The sequence below is a fragment of the Heptranchias perlo genome, chromosome 21 (genome assembly GCF_035084215.1).
Source record: "Heptranchias perlo isolate sHepPer1 chromosome 21, sHepPer1.hap1, whole genome shotgun sequence".
Classification (NCBI taxonomy): domain Eukaryota; kingdom Metazoa; phylum Chordata; class Chondrichthyes; order Hexanchiformes; family Hexanchidae; genus Heptranchias; species Heptranchias perlo.
Window position 1 is genome coordinate 35,285,591 of NC_090345.1, and position 19,711 is coordinate 35,305,301.

Genomic DNA, 19,711 nt, shown 5'->3' on the forward strand with positions numbered 1-19,711 from the left:
TAAGCTCCAGTTTCAAAAATTGCACAAACAAATTCATTTGGGTTGGGATTTTTTTTCCTTTAATGTAAAAGATTAAATGCAATTCTGGAGAGTATAATAAATAAGGTACCTGATATGAAATGTATACTAAGATTAGACCTAGACCATTACCAAGGTATTCCCAAACTGGCTGATTTGTGCGCAATGCCACCATCCGACACTAATCCATGAAAACACCCATAAATTTGTTTAAGGTGCAAGTGTTTTTAACATCGCTAAGTCAAGATAAATGCCATGTAGCTAAAGGTTAATTTAATGGTTTTAAAATATATTACGGCAAATTAAACCATTTTTCTAGTGGCAGATTTGACATTTAAGGACTATAAATTTCCAGATAAAAATAAAACACTCGTGCTCGCTGTTACTACACTATTGTTTCTCAATAAACAAGCCAAAATTTTAAAACCAAGAAAAGGAACTATGGTACTGACAATATACAAGTGTTCCTGTGGTGTAATAAATAGCTGCGTGTGTTATGGCCATCATCCATAACAAGACACCAGAGGTACCATTAGCACTCTTAAGTGTTATATAAATCAAATAGGTGCATAAAAAGTTGTCTGGGGCATTCTTCGTGGCATGCAAACTGTATGAAGATCCCATCTGCTCGGCTGACACTACCCGAGTTGAAGGCTTTGGCTACCATGTAAAAAGAAGATTAAACCTACATCCATCAAGATGAAGGATAATTATTGCCTTTGTCAGACACCACCTGTTTCTGCAGCATTCTTGAACTCAAAGGACATGCTGAAACTTTCCTCTGAAGTTCACGTTTGACAGTTGCTCCAGGCATTTCTGTTCATACCTATACTGCAGCCTCCTCCTGCGCTCCACATCTTACAGGCTTATTATACATACTGTACAGGATAGTTGCTCACCTACATTTCCAATGACAACACAATCAAACGTAATGGCGTCTCTTTAAAAAAAATCTTAAATCAAGTACTAAATCCTCTCTTAGGAATGAGCCTATAAAAGTCAAGGGAACATATTTTGCATTCTTTCTACATATAAAAATCTATACCCTAGGTAAGGACAAGCCTTTCCTTCATGGTTACATTTTTGAAAAAAATGTCATACAACTTTGCAAGAAAGCTACCCAATTAGAAGAGCTGTCTAAATTTCAGTCAGGATAAGCATTGACATCGCATTGTAAGTGGAAAAAGCATTCCATACCTGTGCAGAGTATCAGCACGAACCACTGAGAGATTGGATATAATCTAGGCCAGAAGTAAAATATCCCTCAACTCTAATGTAAACCAGCGCCAGAATGCTATAACTCCAACCTCAAAATTACACTCCCGACTGCACTAATGTGAATTTTTCTATTTCCTCAGCCATCGATCTTTACTGCCTCTGTACATGGGACTGAATTTGGGTTAAAGATCTATGTTCACAAGAAACTAGCTTGCAACTGTCCAAAAGTTCAAATTGGACAGATTTCACCCCATCTGTCTTGGCTAGATTCAAAATCCAGGTCATAAATAGACAGAACAAGTTCATTTAAATGCTTAAAAAGCAGAATAATAATTTGGTTCACATCACCAGACCAAAAAAAATTCTAAAAGACAATATTTTTGGAAACATCACTTTGAACATGATTAATGTCCACTTGGGCAGGGTATCAGAGGGGGAGCAGCACATGTGGAACTATACCCCAACAAGCAGTTAATGCTTTTAGGAGAAATTAAAAGAAATAACATTTTAAAAAGCTTTACCATTAAGAATGCTATATTTCAGAAATGCTATACTAATCTCTGCCATTGTTAAAATCACCTACAAAGACTGCTGGTGTTTGTTGGGTTTCCCATGTAGTGTTTGGTCGTCAGCAGACGGGTGTGTAAGCATAAATATATTTTGCATTATTACACCCCAAGATAAGCAAATATCTTTCCAATTCCTGTCCTGAGCAAAGGGGTGTTTTTAGAATTGCCATACCATACAGCAGACCCACTCTCTACAAGTGACTACACTTCAAAAAGTACATCATTGGCTGTGAAGTGTTGAGACATCCTAAAGGTCATGAAAAGTGGCAAATAAATACAAGTTCTTTCTCCTTTGGTGTATTAAGTAAACTTCCTGCTCATAAACCAGTCTTCACTTTTACACTCTCTCTCAAACAACAACAAAAACATCAAAAGGTTAGTCACCTCCCTGTGGTCCCCTTGACCAAGAGGCAATGGAAAAAAATTGGATTCCTGCATTTCCGATGCCCATGGATTCCCTGGTTTGGATAACCGTTGGCTGCTGTGCCAAGAATGCCCTAATTGGCAGCTTACACCCCCTCAACCTCGCAGAGCTCAGACATTCCAAAGCTTTAAATAAACTAGGTCACATCATTCGTTGGCTATATCAGTTAAGTGACAAAAAGGCAACATACAAACATAATCATGTATGGCTCAACACCAGAGACCAAGTAGAGCAGAATTTTGTTCACCATCTTCAAAACAAAAGAACAACCCTAAATTGTTTTTTGGGTAAATGCACTACCTAGAGTAGTACCAAGTGGTTAGAGTCCACTGACATCAGCAGAGGCAAGAGTAGGTGATGCTATAACCTCAGAGTTCCAGGTTAGGGAGATGAGCAAAGAAAAAAAAGTCATAAGCAGATTAGGTTCCCTGATCACCCTTCAGCAACCTCTGCTAAAATAGTACAAGTATGTGGATGTTGATTTAAGGCATGTCTCTGCTTCAATGCACTCCATGGTCGAATAGAATGCCAACATTCACCATTTACACACACTCAGATAATGGCCATATGAGTGAGGTACTGGAAGGCTGCCAGTGCTCGTCAAACCATACTCCAGTATCAGTCATTCCCTTTTTTCCTCCCCTCCACCAGAAAAAAAACCCAGAGAAGGAATGATTACCTCCAGACTACTAGATAATGCAATTGTTGTTTTAAAGGGAAGCCACAGTGCAAATAGCAAACCAATTGTTCAGAGTTGACTCAGTGAATGGCTGAGTCATTTTATCTAAAGGCCTGTAAAATGCACTTGATTAGGGGAAGATCAGTTCAGGTTTAACACAGCCATCACCCAACCACTACTGTGAAGTAAAAAAGGATGAGGTGCTATCAAAATCCTGATTTGACATAGGGCATAAAACAGCTGAGTGTGAAAGAGAACTCCCAGTACAGAGCTGCTGGTCCTTTTACACTCCTGATTGTGACACTTTCACAAGGTGTTAGAACATAAGAAATAGGAGCAGGAGTAGACCATAAGGCCCCTCGAGCCTGCTCCACCATTCAATCAGATCATGGCTAATCTTCAACTTCAATTCCACTTTCCCACCTGATGCCTAGAGTCCAAATATCTATGTGTCTCAGTCTTGAATATAAACAACTGAGCATCCACAGCCCTCTGGGGTAGAGAATGCCAAAGATTCACAACCTTCAGTGAAGAAATTCCTCCTCATCTCAGTCTTATCCTCAGACCATGCCCCCTAGTTCTAGACTCTCCAGCCAGGGAAACAGCCTCTCAGCATCTACCGTCAAGCCTCCTCAGAATCTTACGGGGGGAACATAATTGGATAGGGCTTATTATTGGGCGCGGGCAGCACGATCCACTATTACCCAATGGCCCCTGCGCAAGCAGATCAAGACTTTGAGGCCTGAGGACTTACCTTCAAGCAGCGTTCTGAATCAGCATTGACATGAGGATTCAAAGCAATTTGCACTTTCCACCAGCAGGGGGAGCCCCAATCTCAAAGGCAGGCTCTCAAAAATCTCTGAAAAGGTAGCTGGTACCTGTTATTTGCTGAAAATAACTGTCTGCTGCCTGCACAGAGTCTGAACGGAGATCAGACATCGCACATGCAAAACAGATGCAGTTCCCGTCCCCATGTTCACACCCTGATGAGTTATGTTAAAACATTGAATAAAGGTTGTGCATGACGAAATCCCACATCCTCCAATCTGCCGATCTGAGTTTGTACCGGGCCTGTGAGAGTGCGTGCACCAAGGTTCTTTGCTGATGCACTAGAGGCCTTTGTGCAAGAGGTGTACAGAAGGAGGGACAGGGGAGTGGGAGGGTGCAACAAGAGACCCTCCAGACATATACCCAAAAGGCAGTGGGAGGTAACGGGGGACGAAGTCAATGCCAGGCACACAGCATCATGAACATGGATACTGTCCAGGAAGAAGTTCAATGTTTTGACATGAGTCGTCAAGGTGAGTGAGGTCAACTGTCAAGTGGCGTCTCCTACCAACTGCACCACTAGCCGCATCCACTGCTCCACGCTCTACACCCCCCATCACCCACCTACCAACAAACTCTTTCCATCAGTACTCAACTCTTCCAATCAGATACTTCCTCTCATCTTTACATATTACCACTGTTGCAAGCCACACACCCACAACTCTCAGGCCACACACACTGGCAGCTATTCAACCATGACAGGCACATCACCCAGACACACATCCCGCTTTCTTGCAGGGGAAGCTGGTGCATATCAGGAGGCAGCAAGTGGCAGTGGCATTTAGCCCCTCGAGCCTGTTCCGCCATTCAATGAGATCATGGTGGACCTGTGACCTAACTCCATATACTCGCCTTAGCCCCATATCCCTTAATATCCTTGGTTCACAGAAATCTATCAATCTCAAATTCATAATTCACAATTGAGCTAGCATCAACTGCCGTTTGCAGAAGAGCGTTCCAAACTTCTCCCACCCTTTGAATGTAGAAGCATTTCCTAATTTCACTCCTGCACATCCTGGCTCTAAATGTTAGTCTATGTCTCCTAGTCCTAGTATCGGAGACTGCCATCGCCAGCGTTAGACACCATTTTGGGACTTATCACTTTAAATCAGTGTCGCACACTGATTGTATCCATTTTCTCCTTACTTTTTATGCTTCTGGAGTTCGGTATTTGCACATGTGCTAACTCCTATACCAAATCCAGTGCAAGTCACGCTGGAAATGTGCATGCGCAGCCGAGATGCCATCTTGGATGTTGGAGAGGCCATGTAGCACCGAAACAACGGGCGCTACACGGCCCAATTTAGTGCCCTATACGTTTCAATGAGATCACCTCATTCTTCTAAACTCCAGAGAGTACAGGCCCATTCTACTCAACCTCTCATAGGACAACCCTCTCATCCCAGGAATCAATCTAGTGAATCTTCGTTGCACCACCTCTAAGGCAAGTATATCCTTCCTTAGACAAGGAGACCAAAACAGTACACAGTACTCCAGGTGAGGTCTCACCAGATGCTCTGTACAATTGTGGTAAGGCTTCCTTACTCTTGTACTCCAACTCCCTCACAATAAAGGCCAACATGCCATTTGCTTTCCTAATTGCTTGCTGTACCTGCATACTAACCTTTGTGTTTCTTGTACAAGGACACCCAAGTCTCTCTGAACACCAACATTTAATAGTTTCTCACCATTTAAAAAATATTCTGTTTTTCTATTCTTCCCACCAAAGTGAATAACTTCACATTATACTCCTTCGACCACCTTCTTGCCCACTCAATTAACTTGTATATATCCCTTTGCAGACTCTATGCTCCTCACAGCTTACTTTCCACCTATCTTTGTATCAGCAGCAAACTTGGATACATTACACCTGGTCCCTTCATCTAAGTCATTAATATAGATTGTAAATAGCCAAGACCCAAGCACTGATCCTTGCGGCACTCTGCTAGTTTCAGCCTGCCAATCTGAAAATGACCAGTTTATCCGTACTCTGTTTTCTGTCCGTTAATCAATCCTCTATCCATGTTAATGTATTACCACCAACCTCATGAGCCCTTATCTTGTGTAACAACTTTTTAATATGACACCTTAAATGCCTTTTGAAAATCCCAATATACAACATCCACTGGTCCCCCTTTATCTACCCTGGTTACATCCTGAAATTGACAGCATAGTAACGTTACATCAATTCTAATGTAACAGAAGGAGCTAATACATTGACTCACAAACCAGTGACACTGTTGCAGTTACTGTTATATGACTGCTTAGTTCATATCCTTTAGTTGACAATCACACCACAAAGCAACTAGCTCAAGCAAGGCACTACAGGCTGCACACACTGGACACTCCAATTGTTCAGATTTATGGACTGACATTACATAGTGTGAGATAACATAAAACCTGTTTGTATACAGGGTGCTCTACCTTTAAGGGCTGTAGGTTACATGAAAAGTATAACCTGGTTGGCATCGCTTGAGGCACATCCAACATATAGATCTGAGCAGCTGGGATAGCATAAGAGCTCCATTACACAGCTACTTACATCGAGTCTATAGCACAGACAGGCCATTCAACTCAACTGGTCGATGCTAGTGTTTATGCTCCACACGAGCCTCCTCCATCCCTACTTTATCTACCCTATCAGCATATCCTTTCTCCGTGTGCTTATCTAGCTTCCCCTTAAATGCATCTATGCTATTTGCCTCAACTACTCCTTGTGGTAGTGTGTTCCACATTACCACCACACTTTGGGTAAACAAATTTCTGCTGAATTGCCTATAGGATTTATTAGTGACTATCTTACACTAATGACCTCTTGTTTTGGACTCCCTACAAGTGGAAACATTTTGACGTTTACCCCATTATCTTAAAGACCTCTAGAGGAAAGAGCCCAGCCTGTTTAGTCTTTTCTGATGACTACTTCTCAGTGAATTCCAAAGAAAGCCTTTCTACTGTATCAGAGTGTTTTTTGGACATTAACAACACAAGAGATACATACTACACTAGTGACAGCGACTGAATTTAATCCAAGCAGTGGCTAAGGACATAATTCTAAAACCACAGCAAGTAAATCAAGCAGAATATAAAAGCACAATGGATTCATTATTGCTGTGCTATCTGAACTTCTAGAATTACATTAGGTTCCTTGAATTCCTTGTTATAATGACCAATTGCAAATAAACATGACTTTTATTAGCTTAAGTGTTGAATAACTTGAGTTTTGTAAGATGTACTCAATCAGATGCATGTTTTTAGTTAAGTACTAAACTGTTCTTCGAAACAAAATTTATAACATACACTTTAAATTAAATAGGTTTAAAGTTGACTTCCCAATAGTTGCCTGGTGTATTAAGATCAATTTACTTTTGTATCAAGTGATTTGCACTTGGTCAATATTTTCTGCAAGTGTTTGCAAGAATGCACCAAGTATTACAGGTATAAAAACAGAAAATGCTGGAAATACTCAGCAAGTCAGACAGCATATGTGGAGAAAGAAACAGTTAATGTTTCAGGTCGATGACCCTTCGTCAGAACTGGAAGTAGTTGAAGATTTAATAATTTTTAAGCAAGTACAGAACCAGGGAAGGGGTGGGGTGGGGGTGGAGAAGGAAGGGGAGGGGAGGAAAGAACAAAAGGGAAGGTCTCTGATAGGGTGGAGGGCAGGCGTGATTAAATGACAAAAAAGGGATGACGGTCCAAGGCAAGGAGGGTGGTAACGGGACAAGGAACAAAAGAAGAGTCTAGAGAAGCTATAAATGGCAACATCAGAACCATTACTAGCACCTGCTGGTATTACAGGTACCGTGTTTAGACTACTTTTCCCACTCAGGGCCAGCTCAGATTTATGCTCATGCAGCTTTAAATGTGGAGGAATCTAATGAGTGATGCCAGATACTCAGATAATACTGCCTAGTTGTCATTTCCCCCTAGGCCCCACACACCTACAGTTGAGGGTAGGCAACCACCTTCCCAAAGGCAGTCTGAGACAGCTTGAAGATGGAGGGTGTGACAGAGGAGATGGCTAGTGGTGGAAACAGTTGAGAGTTGTTCCTGCACGCGGTGATCGTGGAGTAGTACAAGGCTAGGTCATAGGGAGGAGGTACAGCTAGAGGGGGTCAGGTTTGGCGATGAATAGCCAGGCCAGTTGCTCGCCACATGCATTCAAGCATATGGCCCACGGAAAGTGCCAAGCAATGACTGCCAAAAAGAGAGCGTCTAACCACCTCCCCATGACAATCGATGGCATTACCATCACCAAGTCCCCACCAACATCTTTGGGGGGGGGTCACCATTGACCAGAAACTTAACTGGACCAGCCACATGAATGCCATGGCTACTAGAGCAGGTCAGAAGCAGTAGTTCAAATACCTTCTCAAGGCAACTAGGGATAGGCAATAAATGCCAGCCTTGCCAGCAACACCCACATTGAGAATGAATGAATTTTAAAAATTCCCTATTTGACTGAAATTTCATCAACAAACTCAGCTGATCAGGTACAAGTGCCAAATCTACATATGCATCCTTAATGCATGATGTGCAATGGACAAGAGTTCTAGATGTAATATAAAAAAAAACTCGATTTCTCAATATAAAAACTCATGCTAATATTCTATAAAAATATCAAAGTAACTCATGGCAAGTCAGGAAAAACATAGTGGGCCCAATTAGCCCCAACAGCAATCATCCCTCCTCCCCCCAGAAGGGCCAAAGATGCATCCTCATCCCACCATAGGGGATTTTCTTCATGATCCCCCAAACCTAAGCTCAGCAAGGTCTCTCTCTCTCTAACAGAACGTCCTCCTTTTCTTCTTGCTACTGCCCCCATTAATTGAGAGTCTATACCACAGAGTCTCTCCCTACTCCTCCACAATGTACATAAGTTTTCTCCAGTTTTCCAAGCTGATGGAGATTTTTCATTAAAAGCCAGGCCAAAATATAGCCCAATATTTCTCTTTACACAAACCCAAAACATTCATTTTATGAAAATCCATATGGGACATAAATAAATGCTGTTCTGTGCAATGCAACTTCACTTAATACTATTATTCAAACAATTTTTGTATTTTTCCTGAATATTCTCTTCAGTTTTTGCTATAGCCTCACCAATTTCTGTACACCATGTTATATTTTCTCCCCCTCCCTTTATTTATATTATTTGTAATATTTTCTACCCTGTTCCTGTAATTTTCCACATTGTTTTCCTAATATTTTCTCATGTTCCTTACAGTTTCTGTTCTTTCCAATTTCTATACTATTTTCTTTCTCTGAAATATTTTCTGATTTCTCTGCTGTTATCCAACCCCCATCATGTGCATTCCAAGCCAATCTCTCCCTATCCCCTCAGCCTTTTGCTCTTCCGTCACTTGTTTCTCTTCCACTTCAGCCTCTTGCTCTCTCTCCTCTGCTTTATATGTGCTTCTTTCCTGTTTATTCATGCTGTTCTCACACTCCCCTCTTTCACATATGCTGACTCTCGTGCTTTCCTTCTCTTATCCCTGCTCCTTCACTTCAGTTTTCCTCTTGTGCTCCTTTACATTGCTCTCTTCCTCCTCATTGAGCAGGCCAATATCAATCCCAGTGAGCAGACCAATGAACAGCAATTGTACAAAGCAAGAGGGAGCACAATGCAGTGTTGTCAGGCTTATTTCAGCACCTGGAAAGGAGGGGTGGGGGAGAAAAAGAGTGGGAAAAGAGACAAGGCTTAGCAGAACATGGCTCACAAACAGCAAGCCTGAGCCTGTTATATGAATGGCCAGTCAGTCTAAAGAAAATCCTGGCATGTAATATTTGCCCTACTCCAAAATGTGCTGGCTTATGTTACGCTATTTTATGCTACCATCTAAAGTTTGTAGTCTACTGAGTGATTACATAGAGTGATACAGGTACATTCAAGTATTTGTAGTCTGCTAACTAGCTGGACCTCCTCATTCAAGGTAGGTGGTAGCAGACAGTGATAGATATGGAAAGCCTCATGACCTCAAGTATCAGGCTCCTGAAAGTGAAGCAGGCCTCCCAAGGGAAACATTGTTAGAGATTTCAAACAGAAAAAGCCACTATATGGGTATATTTAATAATTTTGTATGAATTGTGTCATTGTTACAAAGTTTAGTACTTTGCTTTCAGGTTATTGACAATATATGGTGACAAAACAGTTTTCAAAAAAATTGAGTGATTTCATTAGTTCCTTTCCTCCTTTTTAGTTGTTATATTGATAGTATTTGCTGACTGTTGATTCTGGATGGTAGTTTTTAATATCTCCTTGGTACTGATTAGTAATTTTCATATCAACTTGCTACTTGTTCAATGGTAGATTTCCTACTTGTTTAGGTGCCATGTGTTACTATTTTACGAATAGGACACAAACAAATCAGGTGCAATTGGACATACTTTCCGTGATTCCTGAAGCGTGACCAATGCTCGCTAGAAAAAATATATACATCTCTCTATCTGAGTCAGATCTTTGTTGCATTTCTCACTGAGTTGGGAGAATGCAATGGGGCAAGTGTGATAGGAAGCAAGTGTGACAATTACAGGAAGTGCATGCTATACGCAGAATATTATTTTGATATATATGGCAGTAAAAGTACTTGTATTGGTTTCAAATGATAAAAGTTTCAGAACTATAGTTATTAGCCCACAGCAACTAATACAAGTAGCTGGTATTTTCTGAATGCTTATATTTATAAAAATAAGCCTACTCTCTTTGACCCATTCACGAGCAGATAATAAGCCTTCAAAGTATTTACAAATGGTCTTAGAGTTAAGAAGTGCAACCTGCAGCAAACTCTGGCTTGTTCCAGTAAACTCCCAGCCCTGCAGCATGTGAAATAGGATAGGAAGCTTTGACTGTCAATGCTGCTGTGACTTGTCCTGGGGAAGCCTCTAACATGGGGGGGGGTCAAACAGAGTTCAGTGAACTGATGAACCAACACAATATCAGCTTTCTCAAGGTACTCCTTTCACTTATCTCCAATCCTTGCTCGTTATTAAACTGATGGCTTACACTAAGTAAATAAAAGAATTTTTTCCCCTGCCAAATGACCCAGACAAGGACCAGTACGCAAGATTCTGTCGACAAAAACTTTAGACTGTTGTGCTGCGACAAATACGAATAGGAGTTCAAAAGTTCAGATGAACCACGAACTTTGCCATTTCACAGCAGGCTATTCCACAAATATCAAAAAAGGGAAAAGTGGCTAAAGTCCCACAGGCACTGATGAAATTTTTGTGGGCTAAAGGTAGAGTAAGTTTGTCAACAAAGTAAGTATCTTTCCTCCCAGGGAGTGGGGGAGGGAAAAAGGAAAAGAACTATTGCAGAGCTATGGACAAATAGGGTAAAGTTATTTGCTTTTAGTCCTTACATAGACTTGATCTAGATTTCTAAACTTCCTGCCCACACGCTCAGTAAATCTGTCCAAGTTATCCAAAAAAGAAAATTGAGGTTTTGTATTTCTGCCCTTGCCTTCTCATCGCTGCAGCAGCATTCTTCTCCGCCAGGAAATTAGTGGAAAAATCAAAACAAATGGGTCATGACTTTTTGTGTTTGTTTAAAGCTGAACTGCGTGTCATCCTGTGATGTGGCCTTGGCCCCAACTATGCAAAACAGTACAAAGCATAACTAGGTTGAGAATGAAAGCAAACATGTGTTGTATGTGCCTTTAACTTTATGTGCTATCAAGGAAATTACTCATTCAGGTTTTCAAAGAAATGAAAACATGAAAACACACACATACGTTGACATTTTACTAATGCCAAGACAGGCAGCTACAGTAACCCAGCAGAACAAAAAATCCTGCAAGACAAGCAGCCTAGAACCAATTTGTCAGTTATTAGACAATTTACCATACTGGTGCCCCCAAAAAATAACATTTGCTTAGCAAAATTCTAACAAGGCTTCAGGGAATAGTAATAGTACAGTTACAAACTACAAAACCTTTTTTCAATTAGATCCTAACAGGCTTTAAGTCCAAAGACAGAATAGGCTGGTCACACTACTATAAACTCAGCAGAGGATTAGAAAATCTTTAAAACTGAAAGTTCGATGCAGCAGATACTGTACTCACTCCTTGAACCCAATGGAAAGGAACAAAAGACCACCATATTTTTGGGAAGAGAAGGTGGAAAAGATTTTGTGGACCGATTCCTACTTGGGTAGAAGCTTATATAGAGAACATTATTAAAGATCGCCAGTGTCTATAAATACACATACTCTAGTTAATCCTCATTTACTAATGATCTAGGGCAGGTGAATTTATCCCTCTTGTTGGAGATGGTAAACTGCATGAAGATGTAAGATCAAGAGGCTGAAATTCATATGTTTGTTAATTTTAACAAATAAAACAAGCAAAGATGATTTTCAGCAACCAAATGTTTAGAGGCTGTAGCTTACAGCCCTACAGACACTATTCAAGGCTACCTTTCTGAAGGGGGCTCAGAAGCTGCCACAGACAGTTAGGAATGACCTTCACCTGACTGGGGGTGGAAGAATAGCTCGTTCATCACTAGTAAATTACCATGAAATATAAACTTTGCTAACCTTTGTTTAGTAATAGGCTCCTAGGGTATTCATACTAAGGGTAAACGCAAGTGCATTCTACGTAGTAAAGGAGAGGCCCTAACATCAAACACAATGGAACCTACATTCCACTGAAGAAAGGATAGGAAGTAGACAAGTTGAATTATTAATAGTCTGTGACAAATGCAATTCCGATTCAATTTTAGGGGGAAAAAATTGATGCAAGGAGAATCCCATCACTGTGCCATGCAATGAGGGGGGCTGCAACAAGAATCAATACATTATAAATTACTGAACCACAACTAGCTAGTACTTAAAGATATTTCATGCTGCAAAATAATAATTCAAAAGCTGGATGCAAATGCTTCTGTGCAGCTGTAATAAAGTTCTATGCTGGTGTAATAGGGAGAAAATATGGGACCTCCTAGTGGAGGACCAACTACAGAAATCTGAAATGTAGCTATTGTGGCTACAAACAGTCCAACAGAATTAGGTTTTTCAAAAATTACTTACAATCATAGAAAGGTTACAGCACAGAAGGAGGTCATTCAGCCCATCAAGTCTGTGCCTGCTCTATATAAGAGCAATCCAGCGAGTCCCACTTTCCCCACCCTATCCCAGTGGCCCTGCAAATTTTTTCCTTTCACGTACATATCCAATTCCCTTTTGAAAGCCACAACTGAATCTGCTTCCACCACCCCCTTGGGCAGCACATTCCAGATCCTAACCACTCACTGTGTAAAAAAAAAAGCTTTCCATCACATCAGCTTTGGTTCTTTTGCCAATCATCTTAAATCTATGTCCTCTGGTTCTTGACCCTTCCGCCAATGGGAACAGTTTCTCTATCTACTCTGTCTAGACCCTTCATGATTTTGAATACCTCTATCAAATCTCCTCTCAACCTTCTCTGTTCCAAGGAGAACAACTTTAGTTATATGGATAGACTGGAGAAGCTAAAGTCCCTCATCCCTGGAATCATTCTAGTAAATCTCTTCTGCACCCTCTCTATCCTTCCTAAAGTGTGGTGCCCAGAACAGGACACAATACTCCAGTTATGGTCGAATCAGTGTTTTATAAAGGTTCATCATGACTTCTTTGCTTTTGTACTCTATGCCTCTATTTATAAAGCCCAGGATCCTGTGTGCTTTCTTAGCTGCTTTCTCAACCAGCCCTGCCACCCTTCAATGATTTGTGCACATATACCCCCAGATCTCTCTGTTCCTGTACCCCTTTTAGAATTGTGCCCTCTAGTTTATATTGCCTCTCCTCGTTCTTCCTACCAAAATGTATCACTTCGCATTTATCTGTTAAATTTCATCTGCCACGTGTCTGCCTATGCCACCAGCCTGTTTATATCCTCTTGAAGTCTATCACTATCCTCCTCACTGTTCACTGCGCTTCCAAATTTTGTGTCATTTGCAAATTTGGAAATTGTGCCCTGTACAGCCAAGTCCACTTGTTACCCTAATAACTAAGTAGCTAAGCAATACAGACCAGGAAAGTTCCAGGTTCACTCACTAATCTGCCAAGTTAGCTGATCTCAGTTACAACGGCAGTAGAAGTACTAGTTATCACTGGGTAACAGAAAAACTAATCTGAAGAGAATACCACAGCTGCTACCTTGATGAAAACTCTGGGCATACCATTTTCTTCGAAAAAAAATGTACCCCTGTGATAGGTGAATTAAACCAAGTAAACTTTTATTGATCTGATGGGTAATCTTCAGGAACCAGGGGAAATTTCCCTTAATGAGTTTGTGGGTTGGGGGGGGGGGGGGGGGGCAGGGGGAGAAAGAGGAGGGAAGAGACCATCCATCTCAGATATTTGCTTACCTGATTTTAATCATGTTATGAGCAAATGTTATAACCACTAAAATAGCAGTTAAGACATATATTGGCAGTGGGAGAGGACCCTTGATACAATGGGCTCTTTGTACATGGCTATTTCCTACCTCAAAATCTTCACTTGACATTAGGAATGAATTATTCGTGTCCCCAAAAGTAAAACCGCTAACCCTGCCTGATCTTCTCAGAAGTGTCACACTGTTCGAACAATATTGTCTAGCTCAGTCTGGGATGTTGGCAGGTTTTGAAGGTGCTTTTGAGCTCTCACACCTAATCAGTTTGGTAAAGGCTCTACTCCCACTGAAAATTTTAGTAAGTTGTTCCTGGAGGTTGGTGAATTGAAATCTGGCATTTGACTCAGTGATAAAGGACACCTTAGCAGTCTACACTGACCAAGACATGCATTATGTAATACTGATAGTCTGTGACAAGGACGGTTACTTGCAAGACATCTTATGCAAATATGGAATGTTGAGGTCAAAACTGTCTTAGTAAATTTATAATCTGAAGAGATCCCTGGGTACAAACTTACCTCCCCACAAATCCAGATATTTGGAGGGTGGGAGAGAAGAGGCAGAATAAAAAGAGAAAGAACAGTTACATTTTGTCCACTTGGGTGGAGAACATCTGACCAGATGTTTCTATTCCATTCAATACAGAAGGAAATCTATTCAGTTTACGCAGACTACAAGCAAAGATCACATTACAATTAAAGATCACATTTGCCAATGACTATGATGTATTGGTTAACACATTAGAAGACCTCCATGTCATGAACAGTTTTAGACCCAGAGATGAGATCCATGGCCTATTCATAACAAAACTGGGTTCTTTTCCAGACAACAGTTCATTTGCAGTACACACCATTATTCCTGTCTAGTGAAGGAGCATAGCAGAGTTCAGTCCAGCAATTTATTTATCTGGTCAGGATCCCACCACTGAGAACAAACATGCATTCATTTAGTACTTTTCACATCCTTAAGATACAGAACTTTGAGAGGAGACATCACCTGACCAAAATGCCATTGTTGTTCCAATAGACAACCAAGCATAGTCCAAATGTGGTCACATTAGTGGCCAGGATTGGAAAACACAATTGAAGAAAACACCCTGGATCGCACAGCAGTGTTCTGGAGCTTGAACTGATCCATGATGACTTATCTTAAACTTCGAGATGCATACTCATTTACACCCAAAATTCTTCTGAATCAGACTCAGAACAGGTCATCCCTTAGCTAGAGCTACAAATTCAGATCTGGCTTCTAGGTGTTTAGGACTGCATGGAAAAATCAATCAGGGATGGAGTGGGTTGGACCAACGAGAAAATATTTTATTTGCAGTGTCATCTGCTCAACGCTAGGTTCCATTGTGGTAAATCATTATTTATAATGGATTGAAGTGATGCATTTGCCAATAATAAAACCAATGTAAACATGGTAATACTCTTGCTGAGGTACTTAGCATTATATGAAGGATGGATGGTAATGTTTTATAAAAATTGACTTTAAACAAAGAGATAAAAGCTTTGACCAAAGTCCATTTTTCTCCTTTGGGCATAGGTAAGCAAACTCTGCCAATTAAGTTAATATGGGTGGCAGCCATATTATCTTTCATGTCATAACAATGGGTTTGGAGGAGTGTTTATTGCAATATCAAAGACTCCTTAGACTGTTCAATAACTGATCAATCACAGGCTTATCCTCCAAGTTCAACCATTGTTGAGGCACCATTTCTTGGGTTGGGTTCAGGAATCTTTGCAGTGTATACATGAAGTTAGTGAGCCTGACTCCACCAATATTTTGGCAGAAAAGAGTGCTGAAATAATTGAACAATAACCCCACTACCTTATGTCCCAATATACATCCTTTTAAGTTCCAATTACAATGAACGTCATTTCTATCAACTATTTCAGAACTGAATACAGTTCACTTTCAGCTCAACCGGACCATATATATTTTACAAAGACAATTTTTTCTCCCTTAAAAAAACTCACTCTCAGTTAAGTTACTAATTCTATCGAGATGATTGTACCAGAGGAAAAAAGTGATTCCCACAGAGAGAGAAAGAAAAAAGTAATGATGCTCCTCCTCCTCGTTACACTCTGCCATAAACAGAAGCTTGTAAAGCAGGACACCTACTTGCCTTCTTGCAGCAGTAGAGCAACAAAACAGGCACAATATTGAAAATTTGAATGAATAGTTTTTATTTTAAATAAGTCGACATCTTGTTGGATGCCATCCACCACATATTTAAAGAAAATTAAGGTCTATACGGGAGATAAGATTTACATGAAATTTCTTCACCAGCAACTCCCACCTGCAGCAATTCTGAACTTCTGACTGCAAGGAAATTGCCAGCAAGGTCATGAGCTTTTCAGAGCCCAAGTTCCACAGGTCTTTCATCAGACCATCCGTAAAACTAATACTCCAAATACCAGCATCTCCCCCGGGATCTCATTTGGCCTACATGTGAACTCCACTTTACTTTCACTGCTGGTCTGACAGAGCACGGAGCCGCAGTAGATAGCAAATAAGACTAACAATTCAAACATCAGGTCATGCCTGGGCTTTAGAAGCCAGCTACACTTCTTTGGACCATTTAAGAAATGTTCAACACCAGCCCACATTAGAGTCATAGAGTCATACAGCACGGATAGAGGCCCTTCGGCCCATCGTGTCCGCGCCGGCCATCAGCCCTGTCTACTCTAATCCCATATTCCAGCATTTGGTCCGTAGCCCTGTATGCTATGGCATTTCAAGTGCTCATCCAAATGCTTCTTGAATGTTGTGAGGGTTCCTGCCTCCACAACCCTCTCAGGCAGTGAGTTCCAGACTCCAACCACCCTCTGGGTGAAAAAGTTCTCTCTCAAATCCCCTCTAAACCTCCCGCCTTTTACCTTGAATCTATGTCCCCTTGTTATAGTACCCTCAACGAAGGGAAAAAGCTCCTTGTATCCATCCTATCTGTGCCCCTCATAATTTTGTACACCTCAATCATGTCCCCCCTCAGCCTCCTCTGCTCCAAGGAAAACAAACCCAATCTCCCCAGTCTCTCTTCATAGCTGAAGCGCTCCAGCCCTGGTAACATCCTGGTGAATCTCCTCTGCACCCTCTCCAAAGCGATCACATCCTTCCTGTATTGTGGCGACCAGAACTGCACACAGTACTCCAGCTGTGGCCTAACCAGTGTTTTATACAGCTCCATCATAACCTCCTTGCTCTTATATTCTATGCCTCGGCTAATAAAGGCAAGTATCCCATATGCCTTCTTTACCACCTTATCTACCTGTTCCGCCGCCTTCAGGGATCTGTGAACTTGCACACCAAGATCCCTCTGACCCTCTGTCTTGCCTAGGGTCCTCCCATTCATTGTGTATTCCCTTGCCTTGTTAGTCCCTCCAAAGTGCATCACCTCGCACTTTTCCGGGTTAAATTCCATTTGCCACTGTTCCGCCCATCTGACCAACCCATCTATATCGTCCTGCAGACTGAGGCGATCCTCCTCGCTATTTACCACCCTACCAATCTTTGTATCATCAGCGAACTTACTGATCATACCTTTTACATTCATATCCAAGTCATTAATGTAGACCACAAACAGCAAGGGACCCAGCACCGATCCCTGTGGTACCCCACTGGCCACAGGCTTCCAGTCACAAAAACAACCTTCGACCATCACCCTCTGCCTTCTGCCACTAAGCCAGTTTTGTATCCAAAGTGCCAAGGCACCCTGGATTCCATGGGCTCGTACCTTCTTGACCAGTCTCCTGTGGGGGACTTTATCGAAGGCCTTACTGAAATCCATGTATACCACATCCACTGCATTACCCTCATCCACACGCCTAGTCACCCCCTCAAAAAATTCAATCAAATTAGTCAGACATGATCTTCCCTTGACAAAGCCATGTTGACTATCCCTGATTAATCCTTGCTTCTCCAAGTGGAGACTAATTTTGTCCTTCAGAATTTTTTCCAATAATTTTCCTACCACTGATGTTAGGCTCACTGGCCTGTAGTTCCCCGGTTTTTCCATACTCCCCTTCTTGAATAATGGTATTACATTAGCGGTTCTCCAGTCCTCTGGCACATCCCCTGTGGCCAGAGAGGTTCTGAATATATGTGTCAGAGCCCCCGCAATCTCCTCCTTTGCCTCACACAGTAGCCTGGGATACATTTCGTCCGGGCCTGGGGATTTATCCATTTTTAGGCCTGCTAAAACCACCAATACCTCCTCCCGCTCGATGTTAATATGTTCGAGTATATCACAGTCCCCCTGCCGTATTTCTATGTCTACATCGTCCTTCTCCATAGTGAAAACAGATGCAAAAAATTCATTTAGAACCCCTCCTACATCTGCCGGCTCCACACACAGATTGCCATTTTTGTCCCTAATGGGCCCTATTTTTTCCCTAGTCATCCTCTTACCCTTAATATACTTATAAAACATCTTAGGATTTTCCTTTATTTTGCTCGCCAGTGTTATTTCATGGCCCCTCCTTGATCTCCTAATTTCTTTTTTTAAGTACCCCCCTGCACTTTTTGTACTCCTCTAGGGCTTCCTCCGTCTTTAGCCTTTTGTATCTGCCAAAAGCCCTCCTTTTTTTCCTAATCCATTCTCGTATATCCCCTGACATCCAAGGTTCCCTGGAGTTCTTGGAACCACCCTTGACCTTTACGGGAACATGTTGCCTTGTATGGTCTCAATCTCCCTTCTGAAAGACTCCCATTGCTCCGATGCGGATTTTCCTACAAGCAGCTGATCCCAGTCCATTTTGGCCAGATCCTGCCTTATCCTATTAAAATCGGCCTTCCCCCAATTTAGAACCTTTATTTCCGGCCCCTCCCTGTCCTTTTCCATGACCACCTTAAATCTCACCGAATTATGGTCACTGTCACCAAAGTGCTCACCTACTAGCACTTCTTCCACTTGGCTAGCCACATTCCCTAGAATTAGGTCCAGTACCGCCCCCTCTCTTGTAGGACTTTCTACATGCTGGCTCAAAAAGCTCTCCTGGATGCACGTTAAGAATTTTGTACCCTCTAAGCCTTTTACACTGAGTATCCCAGTTAATATTGGGGAAGTTGAAATCCCCCACTATTATTACCCTATTATTTGCACAATTTTCTGAGATTTGCCTACATATCTGTTCCTCTATCTCCCCCTGACTGTTTGGGGGCCTATGGTACACTCCCATCAAAGTGCTTGCCCCCTTTTTGTTTTTAAGCTCCACCCATATGGCCTCATTAGAGGAACCTGCTAATATATCATCCCTCCTTATGGCAGTAATTGATTCTTTAATTAATATTGCGACCCCCCCCTCCTCTTATACCTCCCCCTCTGTCTCGCCTGAAGATTCTGTACCCCGGAATATTGAGCTGCCAGTCTTGCCCCTCCCTCAACCATGTCTCTGTGACAGCAACAATATCATACTCCCATGTGTTTATCAACACCTTCAGTTCATCCACCTTATTCGCAAGACTCCTTGCATTAAAATAGATGCCATCCAGCCTTGCCCTTACATATTTGCCCTGTCTTCCAAGCTGACTTGTTTTTTTCTCTATATTTGGCTGCACATCACCCCCTATTGTAGCTCCACTCTGTATCCCATCCCCCTGC

General features: G+C 41.7%; 1 protein-coding gene across 1 annotated transcript in view; it reads right to left on the bottom strand.

Moving 5' to 3' along the window:
• LOC137340126 (myoferlin-like) overlaps window positions 1-19,711 on the bottom strand; it is a 212,238-nt gene that overhangs the window by 30,983 nt on the left and 161,544 nt on the right. The window lies entirely within an intron of this gene.